The following is a 25,239-nucleotide window of genomic DNA, read 5'->3' as shown; positions in this document are numbered from 1 at the left end:
GAAACCATAGCTAAAGGCGTTGCTCCTGTGCTTGCTGTGAACTGCTCTTGTGAACAGCCAGTGTAAATGACACAATTGCCAGTCAGTACGGTATGCACTTAATTTCCTTCTAACCTCACTATCTACAGCTGCCCCCGCCCCGCCCTTCAGCAATGCTTATGCTATCATACAGTTATACAATTAGTTACTCTTTAAGATACCACAAGACATTATTGCTTGTTGTGGGGGGTGCATTTAAGAGCTCATAGGAACATTTAACATTGGTGTTGGCATACAAATGTGCAGGTCTACCTGTCTGGCATATAAGGCTACCTGGCACAAGTGAGGAAGGCACAAATTAACCTTCCCAGTCTTTGCTTTAAACAGAAAGATGCAGAAATACACACACTTCATTCCTCCAAGCTTTGTGTTTAAAACATGGGATTTGATGGGGAAATTGCAAGGACCTGTTTTCACACCAAGAACAGCACTTTCCAAACATCTGCTTTATACACAGGCACAATATATTCCACAAACTCTGTGTTTCAGACATGTGGGAGTGGAGGAGACTACTAGGTTATCATTAGCACATGCCCATTTTATGAATGAATGTAGCTGTGAATCAATATAGCTTCTGTCAATCAATATATCAATTCAGATTTTAGCTTGGAAAGCAAAGTGCCATTTTTCTTAAACACCTCCCCTTCCATCACTCCATTCTTTCCCATATCCAAATTGATGTCTTGTGCACACTGCTAGGGTTCCCAAGTGGATTATTGGGAGGGGCTGCCCTTGAGGTGGAAAAAGGGGAGGGAACACACTGGAATGAGGCAAACACACTAGGATGAGATTGGGATCTTGGCAGCTTTTTCTGTTCCTCTGTCTCCAAGACAGCCCTCACCCCACCTACTTCTCCCTGAAATGATCTATCTAGTCTCTACTCCACTTCAAATGAAAATAATAAATGCCTCCTCCTCCACTCCAGCTTTTCAGCACTAGACTTCCTCAGTCGGTATTCAGCCTCACCTCCTCAAACTCGCTCAGGAAAAACAAAGGGCCATCCATGAGTTGCTGTGGGTGGCAGAAGCAGCAGGACTTAGCTCCTGCTCTTGCTGCGCTCTGCTCACCTCTGCAGCCCCACACCTTGTGCCAGGTGTACATGCGTAGTCATAACCTGGACTCTTGAGCACAGCCCAGTCCTTTCTCGTCCTCTGTTCTCCTTCCCACCACTGAGGCCTGGAGACAGAGGCTAATTGGGACAGTAGAGAAGGGCAGACATACACACCCCAGAGCATCTACACAATCATTTGCAGAGATGGGGGTTAATTGGGACGGGGAGGGGAGGAAAGGGCAGTCCCCTTCCCCTGCAAGTATATGCAATATTTTTCAGCCAGCTCCTGCTGGCCTGAAGCTTCCAAGCTGCATGTAGTCTTCTTGATTAATTGTTGTTGTTGTTGTTGCCACTTTCGTCCACCTGGAGATTCAAGCCCTTCACCTACCACCTGGGGTGTGGGGTTAGGCAAACCTGGAGACTCCAGGTCAGCCCGCCTGTCTGGTAATTCTAGTGCATCCAAACTCCTACGATCAGGTTCACAGAATGCACATACAGCCTATATCCATACAGGTCTATGCAAGTAGGCCAGCAGTTAACCTATTACATACAAACCAAGGATTTGTTTTGTTTTGTTTTACTGCAGCTATAATGTTTGCCTGAACTACTTTATATTAATACTGCACATATTAAAACCTAGAAATAACCATCCATTAATAATTCCTGAAAACTATTATGTGGTTCAATTGTTGGTGACTGTTAGCAGTTTTTGATCCCTTTAATTCTTTCAGTCATATTTATTCCATAAACATTTTGCGCTTTCCCCATGAAATTATGTCATCCAGATACACAATATTTTTATTGCACTTACAATTGGATTTTCTTTGAGATATTTCTCTGTGATTTTGTATGTGTTTGCATACTTTCAATAACTGGAATATGTAGGGAAGGGGTTGATGTGGGGACCCAACTTGGACTTAAACAATTCTAAGCCTTTTGATGATTTTCCACATTGCATCTCCCATGAAACTGAGCAATGTGTAATTATAGTAACACAACATGTGTTCATATTTTGTGGGCATGATCTGTTTTGGTTCTCCAATTTTGAACTCTCACTCTTATAGCATATATGTAACAGAATAAAAGATGCCTGAATTAAATATATGGAGGGAAACATCTCAACCAATTCTTCACTTCTGGAAAAGGTTAACATATTCAACCCTTTAAATTGCTAAAAACTATTCCATTAACTAATTTTGGCTGCTGCCCAAACTTGCAGAATTGGTGTATTCTTCCTTGTGGAAACCAGATATTTTGTTCAGTTTAGCCTGATGCTGCAAGCCTATACTTACTTAGAACTGAGTCAGCTCCTTTGACTCCAATGGGACATACAGAACAAGCCCATTGTGTCTATTCAGCAGTGAATCGGATTGAGTTCAATGGGATTTACTTCCTGGTATTTAAAGGATTGCAACATGCACCAATAAACTTGTTTGTCACTCATTCCCTCTTCTAGGAGCTATGGGAACTGCAGTTTGGATGAAAGGGATCTCAGGATTTCTGAGAATTCCTCACCAAACCACAATTCCTAGAATTTTTTAGAGGGGAGCCATGTCAGTTACAGAATTTAATCCAAATTTGCAACATCGATTGGAGATATTTCTGCAGCGCAAACTGGTTCTGAGCCTGTGCAATTAGAAATGAGAAATTACAATCCCAGGACTTTTTAAAAAATGAATGCATTCATGAAACATGCCTTTTTTCAAATCTAAGTATAGCTTGTGAGAATACATCTGGGGTTTCTTTTAAAGAAAAGATGTTCTTCTGCTGACTGCCTTATACTGAATCAGACCATTTGTCCATCCAATTTTGTATAGGCAGGTTTTAGGCAACAATTCCATGGTCTTAGGCAGGGAGATATCAGGGACCTTCTAAATGCAAAACAGATGCTCTACTCCCAGGCAAGAATGTATAGGATTGATCGTTTTATCTGGATGGAGTTTCCTGTGGCGGCATGTTCTTGTTTACGATAATAAAGTCATTGTGCAGCTTCCTGACCATTGAGTCTCCTAAGCCTTTGTGACAGAAAGGATTTTTTTTTTTTTTTTGATGGAGGAGCATTCTGTCATATAAGCCTCACCTTGTGGGACTTCTCACCACCTCACAGAACTAAGCCTTTGTGACAAGCCAGTAATCAAACCCAAGATCACAGCTTGTCTAACAGACAACTATTTTAGGCAGTCATGGCCTCACAATTAACCTTGCTCTTTATGGACCCTCTCTGCACTCCAGGCTAAGCATTTAAGACCCACACAGCTGTGCCTCACGTGAAGTATGGCTCTCGGTATATCGCTGAAATGGTGCTTCTTCAATAAGGGAGTTTATTTAAAACAGAAAGATCTTGGAAGGCTTTGCAAAGCAGTGCAAATGACCAATTCATACCACTGAGCTACACTGCTGTGAGTGTAGATTGAAACAATTAGTATGGAATTTAGCATGTTGGTCATGTGATCACTCCAGCACATCTTGAAAGTAAAATTCAGCACATGAAAGCAATCCAGCCCAAAACCTGCTTCAGCACATAGTACAGCAATAACATTAAAATTGTGTGTTTTTAAAATAAATAAATAAATTTCCCGGCAGCACCCTTGTGTCTTCAATATGTAGACATCTTGCAGGAGACGCTTTCCCTAACACAAAGGTGGGGGACCTGTGACCCTCCCAATGTTGCTGGACTACAACTCCCATCATCCCTGACCCTTGACCATGCTGGCTGGGTCAGATGGGTGCTGGAGTCCAAAAACATTAGAAAGGCCACAAGTTTCCCAGCCCTAACATGAGGCAGCGTTGAGAACAGCTTCATTGACTGACTTTTCCTGTTTCATGTAGCAGTTAAAGTACAAAAGCACACACACACCCCTTGTGACAGCTACATGGCAGGCAGACATTTCTGAAATTAAAGTGGTATTTTTTCCCTGTCATCAAATCTATTTGATGGAGAAGCACATTACATTTTTGCCTGTCATACAGCTGTGAAAGGTGTGAGGTGGCATGCATGATGCACATTGTCAACGCTTAACAATTTCACTCTCTGAATAGGATTGAAAGATTCTTTTCCTGATAGGTTTCCTCTGCCTTCAACGACTTCACATCACACAGGTGCTTGCAGGAGCTGCCTGGACAGGGGCCACAGACCTTTCCACACTTCCCTTTTATAGTGGTGTTGTTGCTGTTTGATCTGATGTTTTAAAGAGTGAATTTGGGGCTGAGTGTCTGCACCTCTGGTCACACGTTGCGACTGCTTTTCTCTCTTCCACACTACTGGCAACCCTGCACAGATTGGGACCTCAGCACCTAACAGAATACTTCCTCCTGACCTAGGCATACCTTCAGGTCATCAAGAGGCACCCTTTTCAGTGTGCACCCTCCTATTATTATTATTATTATTATTATTATTATTATTTGCTTGTTACTTAAGGTCGCCAAGCAACTTGCATTAAAAAATATAAGTACATTAAACTATTGAAAAAGAAAAGAAGAAACATGCAAAACATTAACACTTTTATAACTACTGTTTGGAGGATTGCAGGGCTTTTTTTGTTGTAGCCCCCTAGCTGTGACATGTTCTGCCTAGCAAATCGTGCCTGGTGCCCACATTGCTATCTTTTTCAGATGAGGACTTTTCTTTTCTCTCAGTTCTGATTTTAAGACCCCGCAGCATGGTTGGCAGTTAGGTTCTATGCTGCTGTATGTGCTTCTTTGGGGGCTGATTTTGTATTTGGTTTTTCAGCCTGCTTGTCTTTAACCTTATTGTGGTTTTGGTGTAGTGTGCAGTGTATTATAGTCTGGTTTTATTGCAGCATGTTTTTGTATTTTATTCTTTGTATTCTTTATTATGCCTGGATAATTTATTTTATGGGGTGCCTCATAAATATAATAATTAGATAAATGTACCTCTTCTGTGTTTATTTTATGCTGCAATCCACCTGGAAGTGCTTTGCCATAAGTGGCAGGATATAAATAGAATAATAATAGTAGTAATAGTAATAGAGCTTGCCAAAATTGCAAGACACTAGGGGTCAATTTCTAACATACGCAGTGCATACACAAGGAAGGAAGGAAGGAAGGAAGGAAGGAAAGAAGCTGTCAGAAAATATCAATAAAGATACTGGTTTAGGTGCTAAGATGTTAAGTTAAGGCAAAACATGGAAGGAACATCTCCCATACCTCACTTCCCTCTGCCTCCACCTGAGTAAAAGCCATACCTCAGTGTTGGAGCATCTGCTTTGCATGCAGAAGGTTAGAGGTTCAATTTCCATCACTTCAAGGTAGGCCTGGGAATGTTCCATCTTAAACCGTGGAGAGCTAATTTCAATCAATGCAGGCAATATGGAGCTAGAGGGATCAATGGTCTCAATATAAGGTAGCACCCTATGTCCTAATTAGGGTTGCCATATTTTGAAGAGCAAAAAAGAGGACACATTTGCCAACTTCTACTTTTAACTATGGATCGCTATGACAACTCTACCCAGGAGAAAGAGGACACATGACAAAACTACATGGTACTCATGAGATGGTTTGTAGGAGGTGCAGGTGACTGCTGGGGTGGAAGAGATGAGAAACTTTCTTGCCTTGAAGGAGGAGAGGGAATATTGTTGCATCAGGCAAGCAGAAATCCTTGCATTGATGGAGTAATCTGCTTAGCACTAATATATATATATATATATGTTAAATATTTCCTCCCTTAATATTTAACTCATATTTTTGCTTGTGTGTTTTGAAATGGTTATAAGTGATAGCATATATTTTAAATATTTACATATATTCTAAAAGGAGAAATATATATGCCCTGATGCTTATAAAATTATTAGTCTTTTTGTTCTTAATTTGCACCTGGAACCAATTCTCTGAGCACTGCTATTTCGTAGTTTCAGTTCTGCACGAAGACCTGTAAATACTTCCAAATGTTTGCTCTTTTCCTGAGTGTTTGTGTCCCGTCCTGTCCCGTCCTACCCCCCCCCCCCCGCCACACACAACTGTTCTACTATAAATAATGAATGAAAATGGCCAAATTATCTCCAGTGAGTGAATACACGAATGACAACGATTAGACTTAAAGCCCCACTTTAGGGCTTTAAGCAGATATAGTTCCTTTTTAAAGGTTCAGGTTAAATAAACATAGGAGCATATCTTTTTCTTTATTATATGAAGAAAGGTCAAACTGCCAAAAGATGTTAACAAATGCTTCTTTGCTTGGACTGAATGCTCCAGTTAATCACAGCAACAATGCAAATAATAATAATAATCCATTGGTCACAGATTTATAAGAAATGAAGTCGTGAGCTACTTAAAGAAAAGTCTTTGTAGAAGATGAAACTTAGGAAAACCCTTTCTAGATCAGACTAAAGGTCTATCTAGCCCAGGAATCTGTTCTTAGAGTGTCCAACTATTGCTAACATTGCTGGGTTGTTGTTGTTGTTGTTGTTGTTGTTGTTGTTGTTGTTGTTGTTGTTAAAAGCACCCACATTTTGGGGTTCATGCTACATATTTAAGTTGATATTCCAACCATATATTCCAAGCACCCATCACAAAAGCAGTCCCTGCCCTTCCCTCTTCAACCCCCTTCTGCATCTAGGAGACAGCGGGGTGGAGGATAGTGAGGAATCTACTGGCCTGTTCCTTGCCTGATCAATCTCTTCCAGCATGGTGTAGTGGTTAAGAGTGGTGGACTCGTAATCTGGGGAACTGGGTTTGCTTCCCCGCTCCTCCACATGCAGCTGCTGGGTGACCTTGGGCTAGTCACACTTCTCTGAAGTCTCTCAGCCCCACTCACCTCACAGAGTGTTTGTTGTGGGGGAGGAAGGGAAAGGAGAATGTTAGCCGCTTTGAGACTCCTTAAGGGGAGTGAAAGGCAGGGTATCAAGTCCACACTCCTCCTTCTCCTCTTCTTCTTCTTCGGGGGTAGTGAATGCTTCCCTCTGTGAGGGAGCCTTCCCAGGCCCACTGAAAGATGCGGTCATTAAACCGCTTCTTAAAAAAACATCTTTAGACCCAGCCAATATGGCCAACTATCGCCCAGTCTCAAATCTTCCATTCTTGGACAAGGTGATTGATTGAATGGGTGGTTGCTGAACAACTCCAAGCATGCCTGGAGGGTGCGGTCCATTTGGATCCCTTCCAGTCAGGATTCAGGCCTCACCATGGAACTGAAACTGCCTTGGATGCACTGGTCAATGATCTCCGGCGGGATAGGGACAAAGGTGAAAGCTGTTTCCTAGTTCTGCTGGATCTCTCAGCGGATTTTGATACCATCGACCATAACATCCTTCTGGACCGTCTTGAGGTGCTGGGAGCTAAGGGCACTGTTATACAGCGGTTCTGCTCCTTTCTCCTGGGACATGTCCAGAAAGTGTGGGGGGGATGAGTGTTCAGACCCCTGGGCTCTCATTTGTAGGGTGCCTCAGGGTTCCATCCTCTCCCCCATGCTTTTTAACATCTACATGAAGCCACTGGGAGAGATCAACAGGCGGTTTGGATTGGGTGTTCATCAATATGATTCAGCGGATGATACCAGCTCTACCTCTCTTTTAAATCAGAACCAGTGAAGGTGGTGAAGGTCCTGTGTGAGTGTCTGGAGGCGGTTGGAGGATGGATGGCAGCTAATGGATTGAGACTGAATCCTAACAAGACAGAAGTACTGTTCTTGGGGGACAGGGGACAGGGGACAGGCTGGTGTGGAGGACTCCCTGATCCTGAATGGGGTAACTGTGCCCCTGGGAGTCATTTTGGACTCACAGCTGTCCATAGAGGCGCAGGTTAATTTTGTGTCCAGGGCAGCTGTTTACCAGCTCCATCTGGTACGCAGGCTGAGACCCTACCTGCCTGCAGACTGTCTCACCAGAGTGGTGCATGCTCTAGTTATCTCCCGCCTGGACTACTGCAATGCGCTCTACGTGGGGGTACCTTTGAAGGTGATTCAGAAACTGCAATTAATCCAGAATGCGGCAGCTAGACTGGTGACTGGGAGTGGCCACCAAGACCATATAACACCGGTTCTGAAAGATCTTCATTGGCTCCCAGTACGTTTCCGAGCACAATTCAAAGTGTTGGTCTGACCTTTAAAGCCCTTTAAAGCCCATCAACCAGCCTGGCCACTGAGGTCCAGCGCCAAGGGCCTTCTGGCGGTTCCCTCGCTGCGAGAAGTGAGGTTGCAGGGAAACAGGCAGAGGGCCTTCTCGGTAGTGGCAGCTGCTCTGTGGAATGCCCTCCCAGCAGATGTCAAGGCAATAAACAACTATTTTACTTTTAAAAGACAACTGTAGGCGCTCCTGTTTAGGGAAGTTTTTAATGTCTGACTCTGTATTGTTTTTAATATTCGGTTGGAAGCCACCCAGAGTGGCTGGGGAAACCCAGCCAGATGGGCAGTGTATAAATAAATAAATAAATAATCATCGTGTTATTCTTCTCAGCCAGCGGAGATCCATTGGTTCCCAAGGCACCCTCGCTGTCATCATGTAATGGCACTGGGCCCAATTTGGGCCTGATCACTTTGCCAATTCCAAGCTACAATAGCAATTTGCTTCTCCACCCACCACCACCTTCGTTATACCCCACCTGTTTGTTAGTAGCCAGGGTTAGGATTACACCATTATTCCCCAGGATCGACCCAAGGATACAAGTGCTGATACCAGCACTGCCTTTATCTGGAAGAGGAAGAGTGTATAAACTGAAGATTTTCTCAAACTAGCTTTGAGCTTCTTGGGTTCTCCATGCAAAATAGAAGTTCTGGTGGGGCCTTCTTCACTCCCCCTCCCACTGACACTTCCTGCCATATGTCTGATCTTTTGATCCCCTGGAGATGGTCCATCTGTTTGCAGCCTAGGCCAGGGCCTGTCATGATCTGCCTCTTTCCCATGTATGCCTTGTTGGATAGGCCTATGAATGACGACTCAGCAAAGAGAATTCCTTTGGTGAAGTTTACAAAGGCCTCCTGCAGTTTTCTCACTTCCTAATGAGGATTATTAAATCTTCTGAGTGAACACAGGTAATTTTATGTCATGTTCTTTTTCAAAATCTCTCTCACCAGCAAACCTCCATAAATCCACTTGTCGATTCCTCACAATACAAGATATAAATTCTTAATGCCTTGCCAGTTTCGGGGGCAGTGTTCAAATGAAAAAGAAAGAAAGAAAGAAAGAAAGAAAGAAAGAAAGAAAGAAAGAAAATTAGTTCACCCCCATGAAATGCACCCAGAAGATGAACAGATGTGTTGAGAAATATACTAGAGAACCAGATTTCCTGAAATTAGGGAAGGGCCAGAAACCCTCACAAACCAAAGATGTGAACTCTAACTTGCCAGGCAAATGGAAGAAATCTGTGAAGGATTTATTAGGCGGCAAAGGAAAAGTTCCTGAAGATAATATTGCAGTGTTTGTGGGCTGCTGGCCAGCTTCAGTAAACGAAATCCCTCTCATGTGTTTATAGGAAATGAGAAATAGGGCATTTTGGGCTGAGGGCAGCTGGTGTTTTGGTTCCAGAGAAATATTTCCATACTTTTTAGAGGCCAGTCATACAGTCCTGCTGTCAGCTCTCACACATATGACTTCAAACTAGAAAGGTAGTTTATGCTACAAAAGGTACAGATGGGACAGAGATTTGATTCAATTCACATTAAAAATTGAAGCTACCTAACCTGCGCTTGAACAAGCTGGTCATCACAAACACGCTTTTCCAACAACACAAGAGATGACTCTACACATGGACATCACCAGATGGGCAGCATCGAAATCAGATTGATTATATTCTCTGCAGCCAAAGATGGAGAAGCTCTATACAGTCAGCAAAAACAAGACCTGGAGCTGACTGTGGCTCAGATCATCAGCTTCTTATAGCAAAATTCAAGCTTAAACTGAAGAAAGTAGGAAAAACCACTGGGCCGGTAAGATACAATCTAAGTCAAATCCCTTATGAATACACAGTGGAAGTGAGGAACAGGTTTAAGGATTTAGATTTGGTGGACAGAGTGCCTGAAGAACTATGGATGGAGGCTCGTAACATTATACAGGAGGCAGCAACGAAAACCATCCCAATGAAAAGGAAATGCAAGAAAGCAAAGTGGCTGTCCAATGAGGCCTTACAAATAGCAGGGGAGAGAAGGCAAGCAAAATGCGAGGGAGATGGTGAAAGATACAGGAAATTGAATGCAGATTTCCAAAGAATAGCAAGGAGAGACAAGAAGACCTTCTTAAACGAGCAATGCAAAGAAATAGAGGAAAAGAACAGAATGGGAAGAAACAGAGATCTGTTCAAGAAAATTGGAGATATGAAAGGAACATTTCGTACAAAGATTTCCATAATAAAGGACAAAAGTGGAAAGGACCTAACAGAAGCAGAAGACATCAAGAAGAGGTGGCAAGAATACACAGAGGAATTATACCAGAAAGAAATGGATGTCTCGTATACCCCAGGTAGTGTGGTTGCTGACCTTGAGCCAGACATCCTGGAAAGTGAAGTCAAATGGGCCTTAGAAAGCACTGCAAATAACAAGGCCAGTGGAAGTGATGGTATTCCAGCTGAACTATTAAAAATTTTAAAAGATGATGCTGTTAAGGTGCTACACTCAATATGCCAGCAAGTTTGGAAAACTCAGCAGTGGCCAGAAGATTGGAGAAGATCAGTCTACATCCCAATCCCAAAGAAGGGCAGTGCCAAAGAATGCTCCAACTACCGCACAATTGCACTCATTTCACACGCTAGCAAGGTTATGCTTAAAATTCTACAAGGAAGGCTCAAGCAGTATGTGGACCGAGAACTCCCAGAAGTGCAAGCTGGATTTAGAAGAGGCAGAGGAACCAGAGACCAAATTGCAAACATGCGCTGGATTATGGAGAAAGCTAGAGAGTTCCAGAAAGACATCTACTTCTGCTTCATTGACTATGCAAAAGCCTTTGACTGTGTCGACCACGGCAAACTATGGCAAGTTCTTAAAGAAATGGGAGTGCCAGATCACCTCATCTGTCTCCTGAGAAATCTCTATGTGGGACAAGAAGCTACAGTTATAACTGGATATGGAACAACTGATTGGTTCAAAATTGGGAAAGGAGTACGACAAGGCTGTATTTTGTCTCCCTGCTTATTTAACTTATATGCAGAATTCATCATGCGAAAGGCTGGGCTAGATGAATCCCTAGCCGGAATTAAGATTGCCGGAAGAAATATCAACAACCTCAGATATGCAGATGACACAATCTTGATGGCAGAAAGTGAGGAGGAATTAAAGAACCTTTTAATGAGGGTGAAAGAGGAGAGCGCAAAATATGGTCTGAAGCTCAACATCAAAAAAACGAAGATCATGGCCACTGGTCCCATCACCTCCTGGCAAATAGAAGGGGAAGAAATGGAGGTAGTGAGAGATTTTACTTTCTTGGGCTCAATGATCACTGCAGATGGTGACAGCAGCCACGAAATTAAAAGACGCCTGCTTCTTGGGAGAAGGGCAATGACAGGCCTAGACAGCATCTTGAGAAGTAGAGACATCACCTTGCCAACAAAGGTTCGTATAGTTAAAGCTATGGTTTTCCCAGTAGTGATGTATGGAAGTGAGAGCTGGACCATAAAGAAGGCTGATCGCCGAAGAATTGATGCTTTTGAATTATGGTGCTGGAGGAGACTCTTGAGAGTCCCATGGACTGCAAGAAGATCAAACCTCTCCATTCTGAAGGAAATCAACCCTGAGTGCTCACTGGAAGGACAGATTGTGCAGCTGAGGCTCCAGTACTTTGGCCACCTCATGAGAAGAGAAGACTCCCTGGAGAAGACCCTGATGTTGGGAAAGATGGAGGGCACAAGGAGAAGGGGACGGCAGAGGACGAGATGGTTGGATAGTGTTTTCGAGGTTACCAGCATGAGTTTGACCAAACTGCGGGAGGCAGTGGAGGACAGAGGTGCCTGGCGTTCTCTGGTCCATGGGGTCACGAAGAGTCGGACACGACTAAACGACTAAACAACAGCAACCTGCGCTTTCTGAAACAATATGTAGCCTTCCTCTGAAATGTGCACTTCCCTGAATTTTGCAATGCAGTTCTCCAGCCAAACAATGTGTACAAAAAGGCATATATTAGGGTAAAGTGTGCATAGAAATGCAGGTATGAAAATAACAACGAAAAACGCATTAAAAGAGATGAAACTGCTTTGCAAAAATGTATACCATTTTGTGAAGGGGTATCAAACCAGGTGCTTTGGGGGGATGTGTCCTCCAAATTGGGACAATCGGACCCATGCTTTCTCAAGCAGCCCAGCTGCAAGCAGTTCATGACATGGAAACACTTTCAAATCTTACTATAATGTGCTGACGGTTTCGTTGCCACCATATTCTCACTTCTGTGGAAATAGTTTTTTACATGGACATGAACTGGAAAATTTTGATGTGTTGGAAGTAAGATATCAATGAAGAGATCTTCTCTGCCAGCAGTTGCTGCCATGGCATTGCTCTGATATTCTACTATTCTAATGCATGGATTCAAAACTCTTTCTGAAAGCTCTACTCCACACTTATTAAACACAAGTGAGATGCCCACCAAGAGGCAACTGAACCTCATCCCATGCTGGGACTAGTTGGAGGGAAAGTGGATGGGGAGGAGTGGCAAGATATCCCCACATGCTCACCATCCAGCAGCAGGCAACTTCTTCACCCTGTGCTAGGGTTTGTGTAAAATTAAAAAAGGTTGGGGAGGGAAGGAAGGAAAAGTGAGGTATTTCCAGCAAACTCAGCCTGCTGTTGCCCGCCAGTCAGGTGGAAATGGAGGAAATTTTCTGAAGGAGTCTCTCAATTTCTAGGGGAAGTAAGAGGCAAAAACTGAGAGAGGTATGTAGGTGATTTGTTCGAGAGAGGGAGAGTTGTATTTGTGGTGTGTGCGATGAATGGTGGCGGGGAGGATTTATTAATATATGAGACCAGCACCTCATTTTTACATGCGTACATAAATGTATAGACTGTACATACACAAAGCTCTCCCATACCACCAATAACCCAACTTTTCCAAGGTTTCCAACTGCCCAGAGAGAATTCTGGTGGGTGTTTCCAGTCTAGAACACATGGTAAAGGTGCTAGGGACCAGTCGTGACTGACTCTGGGGTTGCAGCGCTCATCGCGCTTTATTGTCCGAGGGAGCCTGCGTACAGCTTCCAGGTCATGTGGCTAGCATGACTAAGCCGCTTCTGGCGAACCAGAGCAGCACATGGAAATGCTGTTTACCTTCCCACCGGAGCGGTACCTATTTATCTACTTGCACTTTGATGTGCTTTCGAACTGCTAGGTTGGCAGGAGCAGGGACTGAGCAACGAGAGCTCACCCCGTCGCGGGGATTCAAACCGCCGACCTTCTGATCGGCAAGTCCTAAGCTCTGTGGTTTAACCCACAGCGCCACCCGTGTCCCACACATGACACCATTGTTAAAACAGTTCTTACATTCACTCACTCCACTGTTGTTCCACCCTGGAACTCAATACTCATAATTCACTTACTGACCATCTTTTCCCACTCTTTCAGGTTTTGCATTATCCCAACACAGTGCTTCATATGCAAAAACTTACCTTCCACTAACCTTTCTATTAGTAGAGTACTACAGTGGCTGAGAAACTGCACTGTTAACCAGGATGTCCCTGATCCATGTGTCCCTTTTGCAATGAAATTACCAGGCTTCTTTAGACAAGACACACTGCATCAGCTTCCCCACTCGCCTACACCACAGCATTGATAATTATACTGAACAATGCTATATGCATGTTTGCTGAGAAGTAAGTTCCTCTGTGGTCAACAGGCCTTACTCCTATATGCTTGTAAGATTACAGCATACTCACCAACATGATACGTTTGGTGTAAAGTGTTGGAATAAGGTAGTGCTTGTGGAGCTAGGGCTGATGGGAACTGCACTCCAAAACATCTGGAAAGCACCAGGTAGAGGAAAGATGCTTTAGACTGTGTTCAAAGTGGTCAATAATAATAAGCAAGCTAAGAAGTATTATAGCAGAAATTAGTACATCAACATGCCTTAAAAAATGAGATCGTGTGAATTCTTGAAGGTGAAAGCTTTTGTGTACTGCCCGAAAATATAAGAACCAATGAACAAAGTTGCAACAGAGACTTCTTCCCACTTGCACAGAATAAGTCACCCCAGCCAATACATTACTTTCCTGCACATTTTCAGAGTTCAGAGAAATGTTATTTCATTTCGTATTAAGTTATTTTAGAGTCAGCAGATTCAGTTAGATCTATCCCCTTGCCATTGGACGGCTTTTTATTCTCTCTCTCTCTTTCTCTCCCTTTCCTTTTTTTCTTTTCAAGAGCAATGCCAAATTGCCAATAAGGAAAACTGAGGATATTTTTTTAATATAAATATGTATTTATTTTGCAGTAAATACTTGAGGGAAATGTGAAGGACTGTAAGCTAGATGGCAGTATAAGATTACATTTTGCCTGTAGTTATTTACTGACAGCTGAAGCCAGTTCATGAGTAAATTGAGTTTCACAGAATCAGAGTTGGAAGGGATCCTAAGGGTCATTTAGTCCAAACCCCCTGCAATGCAGGAATCTCAACTAAACCTTGATCTGGCTGGCTTTATTACAAAATGCTCTACTGATAATCGCATGCTATTCAAATAACCTTGTAACAACTGATAACATAATAAAAATTCAAAATGCCTGTACAAATCTAGCTTTAGGCAGAGAGTATATTAACAGAGGTTATGTTAGGAGAACAAAGTTGTCTATTTTGGTAATCAAGCTTCAACCAAAGCAGTTTTACAAAACTTTGCTATAACCTCTGGTTAAGCAACTCTTCAGCTCTTAAGCTAATTATGAATTATTGGGGGGGGGTATTCCTGCTAGCAGGGTTACAATACTATTGCACACCAATCTCCAAACAATGTGAGATTCTAGGGGTTCCAGGCGCTTACCCAGGGTTTGTGTTTCCTTCGGAATGAGGGACAGCAAAAACTGTGATGTCTTTATGATATAAGGTTTATTCATACATACCTGAGTCTGTGATGAAAGGGTTCACAGCATTAACACCCCAAAACACGCCTTGTTTCTCCCATAGCCACAGCCTTGGATTCCAGCAGAAATCAGACATGGTGCGCTGTCTCTCCCTCTCTTTCTGACTTCTAGCTCACATCACTCCAAACTCTCTGCCCTCAACTCTGGCTTTGTCTTTCTAGCTACCCATGAGTTGAGAAAAGGGCCCCACTCATTTGCCATCTCGCACAGAGTGCTTTCTCTTTGTTCCCTTCAATGGCTCATCACCCAGGCAATCACCTCATCAGGAAGCTAGCCTGTCTCCCCCCCCCCACTTGCTGGATCCAGGGGTTAGAAGGGTCTCGGCATGCAGCCTACCCCCCCCCCTCCAACACATAACAATACGATAGGCTTAGCCTTTATAATGGGAGAGAGGAAGACATAGGGAAGATGGTATTGAACACATTATAGGTGCTTTGACTGACTTTTTGTATGGGGTTTCAGGAATATAGGAAGCTATATTTGGTCATTGATCCAAGTGACTCAATAGTGTTTACACCAGCTGATAGCAGCTCTCTATTGTTTCAGCCCTACCTGGAGACACCAGGGATTGATAGTAGTAGAGCATGTGCTCTGCTACTGAGCTTCTACATCATGGAGAGAGCTTCTGCATCATGGATTAACACATCCACAATCCTTCTGAAACAAGGTGATTTGAGTTAGTCAAAATTACAGCACCAGACACCCATTTTACAGCTAGGCATGTGGAGATTTGTCCACACAACATGTAACCAATTCACATTTTTGGAGTAGGGCCAATATGAAGTAGAAAGTTTTCCAGGATTAACTGATCTGCAAATGAGTTTCATTTGGTATCAACGATTCTCAAGTGTTGTGCTGGTGTTCATATGTAAAAAAGAAATAAATCAAAGACACCCTCTGAGTCCAAATTCCACTATCCAAAATGTCGGCTGTCACTGCTCCACCTTTGCCTCTTGCTAATCAGCCTGCATGGTGGAAGGGTAAAATTCTGCACTGAGTGTAAAAGAAACACAGGTAGCCTCCTCTTTTCAAGCGTAAGAGTGATGTGTGCCACTAGCTCTGAAATTTCCCACAATACAGAAATTTCCTACGAAGGAAGCCCCAAAGCGGAATCATAAAGTTGATAGGCTACAGCACACACACCCCTTAAGAGCTTATCAGGAGGTAGATGACCAATATGGAAGCAAGGTCAGTGTAGCACAGATGGAGACAAACTGGCTCTTGTGCATTTGCACCATACTGATCTTGTTGTTGCCTCCCCACCCCTCCCCTTTACCTCTCAGTAAGCAGCAACAACACAACTGGTGTCATCCTACCACACCATCTGCTACCGGTCAGTAGTACTTGGATGAACAGGGGCTGCCACCTTTTTACCCAAGAATACGGAATGGTGCAAGTCTTGACATAGAATCATTTCCATGGAACTCCCTGGAAATGATTGTCCAGCTTTAGTGCATGCTGTTTGTAATTCTTCATTAACTCAACTTCTGTTTGTAAGATTTAACAAGCTCTCAAGCCTCACAAGAGTATACATAAGCTCTTTCTTTCACCCAGCACTCAACCACTAAGTGCACTGTGGAATCAGTTTAAAAATAATATTATTTAGACATGTGTCTTATAAAAACGTGAGCAGAGTCAATTTCACTGCTGACTTAACTCCAATTGCTGTTTATCAGCGTTCTGCTGTGGGTTTGCTGTGTGCTTCATTGATGTTGAGTTTATTTGTTTTAAAAGGTGTTACTGATTGAGAGCTGTCCTGATGGAAAATCTTTTTAGAAATAAAATAATCTATCTATCTATCTATCTATCTATCTATCTATCTATCAAAAAGAACCACTGGCTTTCTTTCTTTTGTTGGATATTATAACGATGGACATAAGGAATACATTCTCTGGAGTCCAGATGTTATCTCATAAAACTAAGCCCAGTTTGCTGAAGTTAGATCAATTGACTTCCATGTCAAAAGTACAATTCCTGACTTTCCTGACTGCAACATTTGGAGGCAATCTCCCTGTCACTGTGATAAAGTTACAGTGCAAACCTAACACATGTCTACACAGAAGCAAGTCCCATTGAGTTCCAAAGAGCTTACTCCCAGTGGTTATATGATTACAGCCTTAGGCTTCATTTTCACTATCCGGCATGCCAACTGTTTCGACCCCCTTGATACATATATATTTAAGGGGAATGGGTCCCCTCAATCTTCAGGTGGCCCTGCATGCGTCAAGTGTGACATCCTGCATGCATCGCACGTATGTGACGTCACACATGCAATATGTGATGCAGATCTAGTGGCTAGATCCTACAGGGTTCTTGTGTCGCACGTGACACGTGACACACAACAAACACACAACACACACCAGCACCCAGTACCCCAATCTTGGGAGCAGCCTGGTGCCTCTGAGCATTTAAAGCACCATTATAACACTTAAACATGTTAAACAGTTATGGCTCTCCCTGCCGCCACTGCCAGGAATCCTAGGAAATGTGGTCTAAGGGTGGTGAGCATTGTTAGAAGACACACACACCATTCCCCTCTCAGGGTAGAGCAGGCATGGGCAAATTCGGCCCTCCAGATGTTTTGGGACTACAACTCCCATGATCCCTAGCTAACAGGACCAGTGGTAAGGGATGATGGGTATTGTAGTCCCAAAACATCTGGAGCTCCCAGTTTGCCTATGCCTGTGGTAGAGCTTCCTAGGAACAGGGGTTGATTGTTAAACCACTTCAAGAATTGTAGCTCTGTGAGAATGAATAGAAGTCTCAACTATCCACTCCCTTAACAGGCTACAGTTCCTAGGAATCTTTGGGACATGACTGTTTAGAGTGGTATAATACTACCTTAAATGTATAGTGCAGTTGTGGCCTGATTCAAGGTGTATGTAAAGGGCAATGCAAAACTGTCTCACTAGGAAACCAGGGGAGAAAAACCAGCATTTTGTTCAGATACATTTGTTCATACCCTTCAAGCATCCCAGTTTTCCTGGGACATCTTAATATTACAGGAGCCATCCTGGCTTCTAAATTGATCCCAGAATGTCCTGTTTCCCACCTCCAGCGCTGCTGCCACCAAGCTCAGAGAGGAGAGTGAGCTGGCGCTTGCAGCCGGCATTTGCAGGTGGCGCTTGTGCTTGCAGTAGGACCCTTGTGAAGTGGAACCCTCATGAGTGGGAGAGTCAGTTCCCCACTGGAGTAGAGGTGGTGGACATGCACGATGCTCTTGCCGGCCCCTCTCTGCCACAGTGTGGGTGGAGGAAGTGAGTGAGGAGGGAAGGAAGTGAGCAGCTGTGGCAGGGAAGGCGGCCCATTGACTTGAACACCCAAAGACACGTGTCCCGCTTTTCAGATGAAGAATGTTGGAGCTTGTTGTTCAAAGGGCTTGTTGCTAAGCTTGCAGAAACACCTTATTAAGCTTATACACTTACTATCTTGGAGAAACGTGCAGAATCATTAACAACCTCAAGGGAAATGGTTTTTTCCAAAGCAATGTATTATTTGCACGCAAGGGAGCAGTGTTGTATTAGAAACCAGAACAAAGCGAGCGGTGGGTACACTGTTGATGGATCAGTCATAAAGCTACAAAACAGTGAAAAGTTGTCTCATAATATCCCTCTTGCGGTAAAGTTATTAAACTGTGTGTGACTTTGGGAGTAATAATGACAAGCCTACCTATATAATCCTTTATAGAGTATTTAGTATTCAGATCTGCAGATGACACAACCTGGATAGCAGAAAGTGAGGAGGAATTAAAGAAGCTTTTAATGAAGGTGAAAGAGGAGAGCATAAAATATGGTCTGAAACTCAACATCAAAAAAACTAAGATCGTGGCCACTGGTCCCATCACCTCCTGGCAAATAGAAGGGGAAGAAATGGAGGCAGTGAGAGATTTTGCTTTCTTGGGTTCCATGATCACTGCAGATGGTGACAGCAGTCACGAAATTAAAAGTCATCTGCTTCTTGGGAGAAAAGCAATGACAAACCTAGACAGCATCTTAAAAAGCAGAGACATCACCTTGCCAACAAAGGTCTGTATATTAAAGCTATGGTTTTCCCAGTAGTGATGTATGGAAGTGAGAGCTGAACCATAAAGAAGGCTGATTGCCGAAGAATTGATGCTTTTGAATTCTGGTGCTGGAAGAGGCTCTTGAGAGTCCCATAGATTGCAAGAAGATCTTTCTGAAGGAAATATGTCCTGAGTGCTCACTGGAAGGACAGATCCTGAAGCTGAGGCTCCAGTACTTTGGCCACATCATGAGAAGAGAAGACTCCCTGGAAAAGACCCTGATGTTGGGAAAGATTGAGGGCACTAGGAGATGGTTGGACAGTGTTCTCGAAGCTACCAATATGAGTTTGACCAAACTGCAGGAGGCAATGGAAGACAGGAGTGCCTGGCGTGCTCTGGTCCATGGGGTCACGAAGAGTCAGACACAACTAAACAACAACAAAAGAGTATTCAGTGCACTTCACATATCTCAATAAAACCTAACACAATGACCCTCCAAGATAGTATCAGTAGTCTTATCCTTCTGTTGAGTTTAGGCAGAGCAAGAGTGTGGCTGGATTAAAACTACAGATATAATTGGAGCTGAATTGGGGGGGGTCATGTTTTCACAATTCAATCTCTCTTTACAGAAGTGTCCCTATATATCACAGACAGACTTCTATTTTCTGGCACCTGTTCTTTGTTAAAACACTGTCCCTATTTTATTTTTGAAGAAATTTGTGTTTCTATGCATGTGCCAGGAACCAGACAAAATGACTGATGAAGGCCATTTGGCACCTGAAGCATACCTGAAGCATATTGATAGTGTTGTTGTTGTTGTTATTGTTGTCATCGTCCATGACTCAATGGCAGAGCACATGTGTTGCATGCAAAAGGCTCCAGATGCAATCACCAACATCTCCAAGTAGGACTGGGAGAGATCTCCCAGGATTTCACCTGAAATCCTGGAGAGCAACTGCCAGTCTCTTTAGACAATGCTAAGCTAGATAGACCACTGTTCTGACTTGACATAAGGCAGCTTTTGAGAAGTAGGAGGAGACATAAGATTGGAGAAATATGAAATGGAAAGAAACCAAAATTGATATATTTGCCCATCCCAAACCAGAGGAAAAAGAGTAAGCAATTTTGACAGAAGCCAATCAAAATCTAAAACCTGTATTGGGGGGCCTCATAGCGGTAAAGGAGAGGTTCAAAAACATTGCTGTAGCTTCCACCAATGCAGCAATTTAGCCACAATACCCATCACCAACCTGGTGCCCTCTAGATGTTTTAGATCACAAATCTCATCATTTGTGCTATGCTGGCTGAAGCTGATGGAAGGCATCAGGCTTTGGAAGGCTGCTCTATGTGCATACATTGCCGACAAAAACTAGTTTCACCCAGGTCAGATTAATAAATGCAAGGGTTCTCTAGAACTGGACTCAGTCCAGAGCTCCTTCTGACATGACTATGGTGCTATATGTAGCTATATAGTCTTTCTGATACGCTGCCAGTAATGGCAGATCGCACACTTGTAGAGTCCACACTGTGTGGTTCCAGCACTGCCACCACCAATTCTAGCACTGCCATATGGTGGGTCTTCCTATGTGAACAGGTGCTAGGGGGAAGGTTCTAGCCTAGCTTGCTTCTTGGCATGCTGGTTTTCTATTTGCAGGGATGGTGTGGTAGAAAACATTTAAATATACAAGGCCAAGGCATTGGGCCCAGCCTACCTAAAATATCGTATCTCTCAATACAAGTCTCTCTGGGTGCTAAGATCCTTGGGTGAACACCTTCTCTAGGTCTCAACAACATCAGAAGCAAGGATGTTGGTGACAGGCGAACCTATTCTGTGGCTGTTCCCATATTGTAGAATTCTCTCCCAAGAGAGGTTAGATCAGCATCCTCTTCGTTATCCTTCTGCTGGCAGGCTAAGACCTTTCTATCAAGACAGACCTTTGAAAACTAAGCTGCAGGTGATGCTGATCACTGGGGCTGCTGTACCTGTGTTCTGATGTATCTTAATTATTTGGGGTTTTTTACTAGTTTTTTTTAAATTATTTTGTATTTTATGAAGTTTTTTAATGTTTTAAGCTGCGTCGACTCCCAGCTTGGGAGAAAGGCAGGATATGAATACATTAAATAAATATATCCTGGGAATAATTTGGCTCCGCTGTGAAGTGTTTGTGTATAACAGGCCACCACAATACAAAACACGCATTAAACACACTGTCCCCTGTTGTTCTCTTCCAGCTTCCATTTGGCATGTATTTGGAGGAATGTTTGGAAAGGGCCAGCTCTCAATAAATCATAAACATTTATTATTTATTTGTGACATTTCTATGAGTCACTTCGTTGCTAAGAAGTGTCTTTAAAGTACAATGGAAAATCATGGGCATTAGAAACGCAATATGAAGAGCTTGTCAAAAACGAGTCAACAGCATCCAAAGAAGTGCATGCCTAACCAGTGGCATGCAATCAGTGGACATGGGGGACTAGACTAGTCCCCTAAATGTTCCCAGTAAAGTAGAGTGTTAAAGTATTAAAGCCTGGCACCTCCTTCCCAAAGCCCAGAAAGCTTCTGCCCGGCTTAGGGAGGCACATTGCTCTGACTCATCCAAGAGCCCTCCCACCACCTTCCCCAACAAAACCCCACCCTTGCAACAGCCTCATAGGGTCAAGCTCTACCAGGAAGAGTTGCTGTGCTCACTAGGCCTGGCCTCCTAGGCTGTCTTGTTTCTTTGAATAAAGAGTTGACTTCACTGAAGCCATGTGCTGACCCGCACCTAGTACCTGCTTCTGGCACCTGCCCCTGTCAACCTAGGGATGAGTGGGTTCCCCACCCCTGGACCCTAGTAAAGGGGTCCAGGGGTTGGGTTCTGTCTGAAAGCCCAAAGAGGGCTGACGGGCCGTAGAACATCGCACAAGGGCAACCTGGTGGGATCACCCATTCAATTGGTTTGACCTTGATGGAGATATCAGTCAGCAAGCAGGTGGGCTGATTCAGGATACATACCCAATGCCTAAACCAAAACACCAACTTACATCTGTAATCAATAAAGTTGTGGCCATTTTGATCCCAAACTGCTGCCGTCTCTCTCTCTCTCTCTCTCTCTCTCTCTCTCTCTCTCTCTCTCTCTCTCTCCAGCTCCTGCCAGGAACTTCTAGCCATGCTGCGCTGTGCACTATTTTATGCTCATATAATTCACTTCCATGTGCCACCCATTAGGCAGCAACCAAGCTGGTATATAAGGCTTTGCCACCAAATGACCTTCCCCCTCTGGGCTGCCCTGGCCTCCTCCTCATCCCTCCTCATAGCTCTGTTATAGTAAACCATGGGGTTTCTGCCCTTGCTAATGAGGTTCAAGAGCTTTTTGCAAGCTCCAGATGTACTGCTTGCCCTCTGCTCCAAATCCCCAGGATTGTCATGAACGTCTGCTGATAGTCAGAGGCCTTAACTGTCACAGAAAAAGTATGAGTTTTAAGCCTCCTTGCTACATGGGGATGGAGGATACAACATTTTGAGCTTTTTGGTTTAGAGAAAAAGGTGAATAAGAGAAGATATGACAGAAGTGTATAAAAATATGGATGAGGGAGGAGAGTGGAGAAATAAAAGCCCCCCGCCCCCCGTCAGTACACTAGAACTCAGGGAAGCTGAATGTTGGAAGTTTCAGGACAGATAAAATAAAGTTACTTCTTCACACACATCACAGGGTTAAACTATGAAACTCACTGGCAACAAGAGACGGTGATGGAGTATACAAATTTATGGAGAGAATAAAGCCATCTGTGGCTACTAACACTGATAGCAATGTTCTGCCTTCACTATCAGAAGCAATATTATCTTTATTATTATATTTATTAGATTCCTATGCTGCATTTCATCTGAAGATCACAGGGTGGTTTACAATATAAAAGCACAAAAATATGTTTCTGAATACCAGTTGCTGGAAACCACAGGAGGTGACAGTGCTGTTGCGATCAAGTCCTTCTTTTGGGCTCCCCATAACCCCCTGGCTGGGCACTATGAAAACAGGGTGCTAGACTAGATGGACATTGGAGTGACACAGGAGTCTATTCTTATTTTCTTGTGCACATTTAGAATCTAGCTAGTTTTTGAAACAGGCATGATCACATTTTGACAAAGGGTCTTATTGTATCTCAATGTTCAATCTTTCAGCTTTTACTGTAGTACTGGTACTAGGTTGCATACGACTTTATATGAAAGTGAGGTCTAGACATATTTAAAGACATAAATGAATCTTGGAACCTGCATTGGGCATCTTCTTTTAAATTAAAACAAAACAAGGTGGGATAACTCAAAAACATCATTACCCAATGTAAAAATAATCAATAAAACTATTGACCAGCAAGATTCTGCAAAGTCAGCAAGAATTCTTCACAGTGGGAGGTGGGGACCAGTAGGCCCTCCAGATGTTACTGGACCACAACCCCCATCATCTTTGACCATTGTCCACACAGTGTGGGGCTGATGGGAGTTCCAGGATTGCTGAAAGGCCACGGATTCCTAGCTTTCCATCTTGCACTTTACAAAAATCAACAATACAGATCACCATTTTGGTCTGCTGCATATAATTCAACAAAGAGGAAGGTGTCAAGCAGTCTTTGCCCTCCTGTTCCCTATTACAAGGTTCCTTATTTGAGTCAATACTAAATAAGGAACAGGTGAGGAAATTCCATAGCTAATATGCTGCCACAAAGGTGATCTTCTGCTTTAACACGACAAATCTCTCCTCAAAAGGCACAGCCAACTGGAAGGAGGCCTCCAAAGAAGATCTTAATGACTGGCAAGGTTTATATACAACTGGGGCAAATAATTCATTTTTCTCCCCACTGAAATTCAGTAAAAATAATAAATCAATATATAGCCCTTCTTCACAGCAGCCTTTAGTGCAACCCCAAACCTAATCACAAACCCCTTGATAATTGTGGTTTCCCTTTTGTAAAATATCCTTTTTGAGCTGGACACAATATTCCAAGTTATTGCTATTATGTGCATCTGGAAGTGATTAGTACTACAGTACCATGCATTTTTTAATGCTTGGGCTATAGAGAAGTATCCAATAAGGAGCCTTGATTACATTGCACACAGGGCCCTCCTTTAAGGAATATGCAGATATTATTATGTAGCAGCTTTTCTCCTAAAGCTAAATTATGAAAGCACCCCTTTAGTCAATTTCTGTTTACTTGTAAATTTTGTGACCCAGCGTGGGACAGGAGATGCTTGATAAATAGTACCCTTAGGGAGAATTCCAAGCGGCAACCACTGGGGTGGGAAAAGCACTCAGCAAAGGTATATCAGGTAATTACCAAGCACCTCCAGCTGCTCCTGTCATACTTCAGCAACAACCATGTGCTGATTCAAACCAGAGTAGCTGAACTGAGCAAGAATCAGACTGAATTCAAAACAGAAGGAGCTTATGCTAACCGGGCAGTTACACTCCCTTTAAGCTTTGCAAGATTTTTCTTTCCATTTAGCAAGCCTGATGGGGCGCCCTATTTATTTCACGTACTCACAGGCACAAATACCGTATAGACAAAGATCCTGCTTCTCCAAAGTTAGGGACAGCTTAAAGGAAAAGAATGCAAATAAAAAGCATCCCTATAAAACTTTAAAATTAATACAGAAAAAGAACTACCACAAAAAGCACCTAAAATGTTGTTGTTTTTAAGATCCAAAACCATCGGTAAACATTATATAGATAAACAGCAAGCAGTGCTAAGTTAAAACCTAGATGCTCATTTTCACAAATTAATAAGTAGCTCATTCCAGTCTTTGGCTGATGGCACAAACTGTTCTCCTCCCCACAGCCCAGCAGATGCTGTTTTAATAGGCATGGGGGGATTGCATCTTAAGGAACAGAATCTGAAGGTAACAGGAAGGCAGTGGTTTCTTTTAATCATAGCCTATAAATACATTTTCAAGAGATGCTATATAGTGCAAATTAATTTCGACTGAATCACAAGTTTGGATAGTGACAGGCAGCTACCTCTCAAAAGTGAAGCAAGTGCAGAGAAACTGAAAGAAACTGAAATTCAGATGTTTGTACATCCCTAGCTTCAGAAAAGGTCATCTGAATCTTAGAACTAGATCCAGAACATCAGTGGCACGCCCACCTGGAAAACTGGCATTTGTGATCTACAAAAGCAGAT

General features: G+C 43.1%; 1 protein-coding gene and 1 long non-coding RNA gene across 4 annotated transcripts in view; one reads left to right on the top strand and one right to left on the bottom strand.

The window, feature by feature from the left end:
- ASIP (agouti signaling protein) overlaps positions 1-25,239 on the top strand; it is an 85,798-nt gene that overhangs the window by 25,758 nt on the left and 34,801 nt on the right. The gene's annotated exons all lie outside the window — the stretch shown is intronic.
- Positions 5,166-25,239, bottom strand: part of LOC310847995 — a 52,048-nt gene continuing 31,974 nt past the window's right edge. The window contains exons 3-4 of one of the 2 annotated variants that reach the window (XR_014566107.1): positions 13,889-13,971; positions 5,166-5,379 (exon numbers count right to left, since the gene is read on the bottom strand). This is a non-coding gene — a long non-coding RNA (uncharacterized lncRNA). The remainder of the gene's footprint in view (positions 5,380-13,888; positions 13,972-25,239) is intronic. The other variant, XR_014566108.1, reaches the window with a different exon arrangement.

Source organism: Podarcis gaigeae (genome assembly GCF_964106915.1).
Source record: "Podarcis gaigeae genome assembly, chromosome: 6".
In the NCBI taxonomy this organism is placed as follows: Eukaryota; Metazoa; Chordata; class Lepidosauria; order Squamata; family Lacertidae; genus Podarcis; species Podarcis gaigeae.
This window is presented reverse-complemented; position numbering and strand designations above follow the sequence as displayed.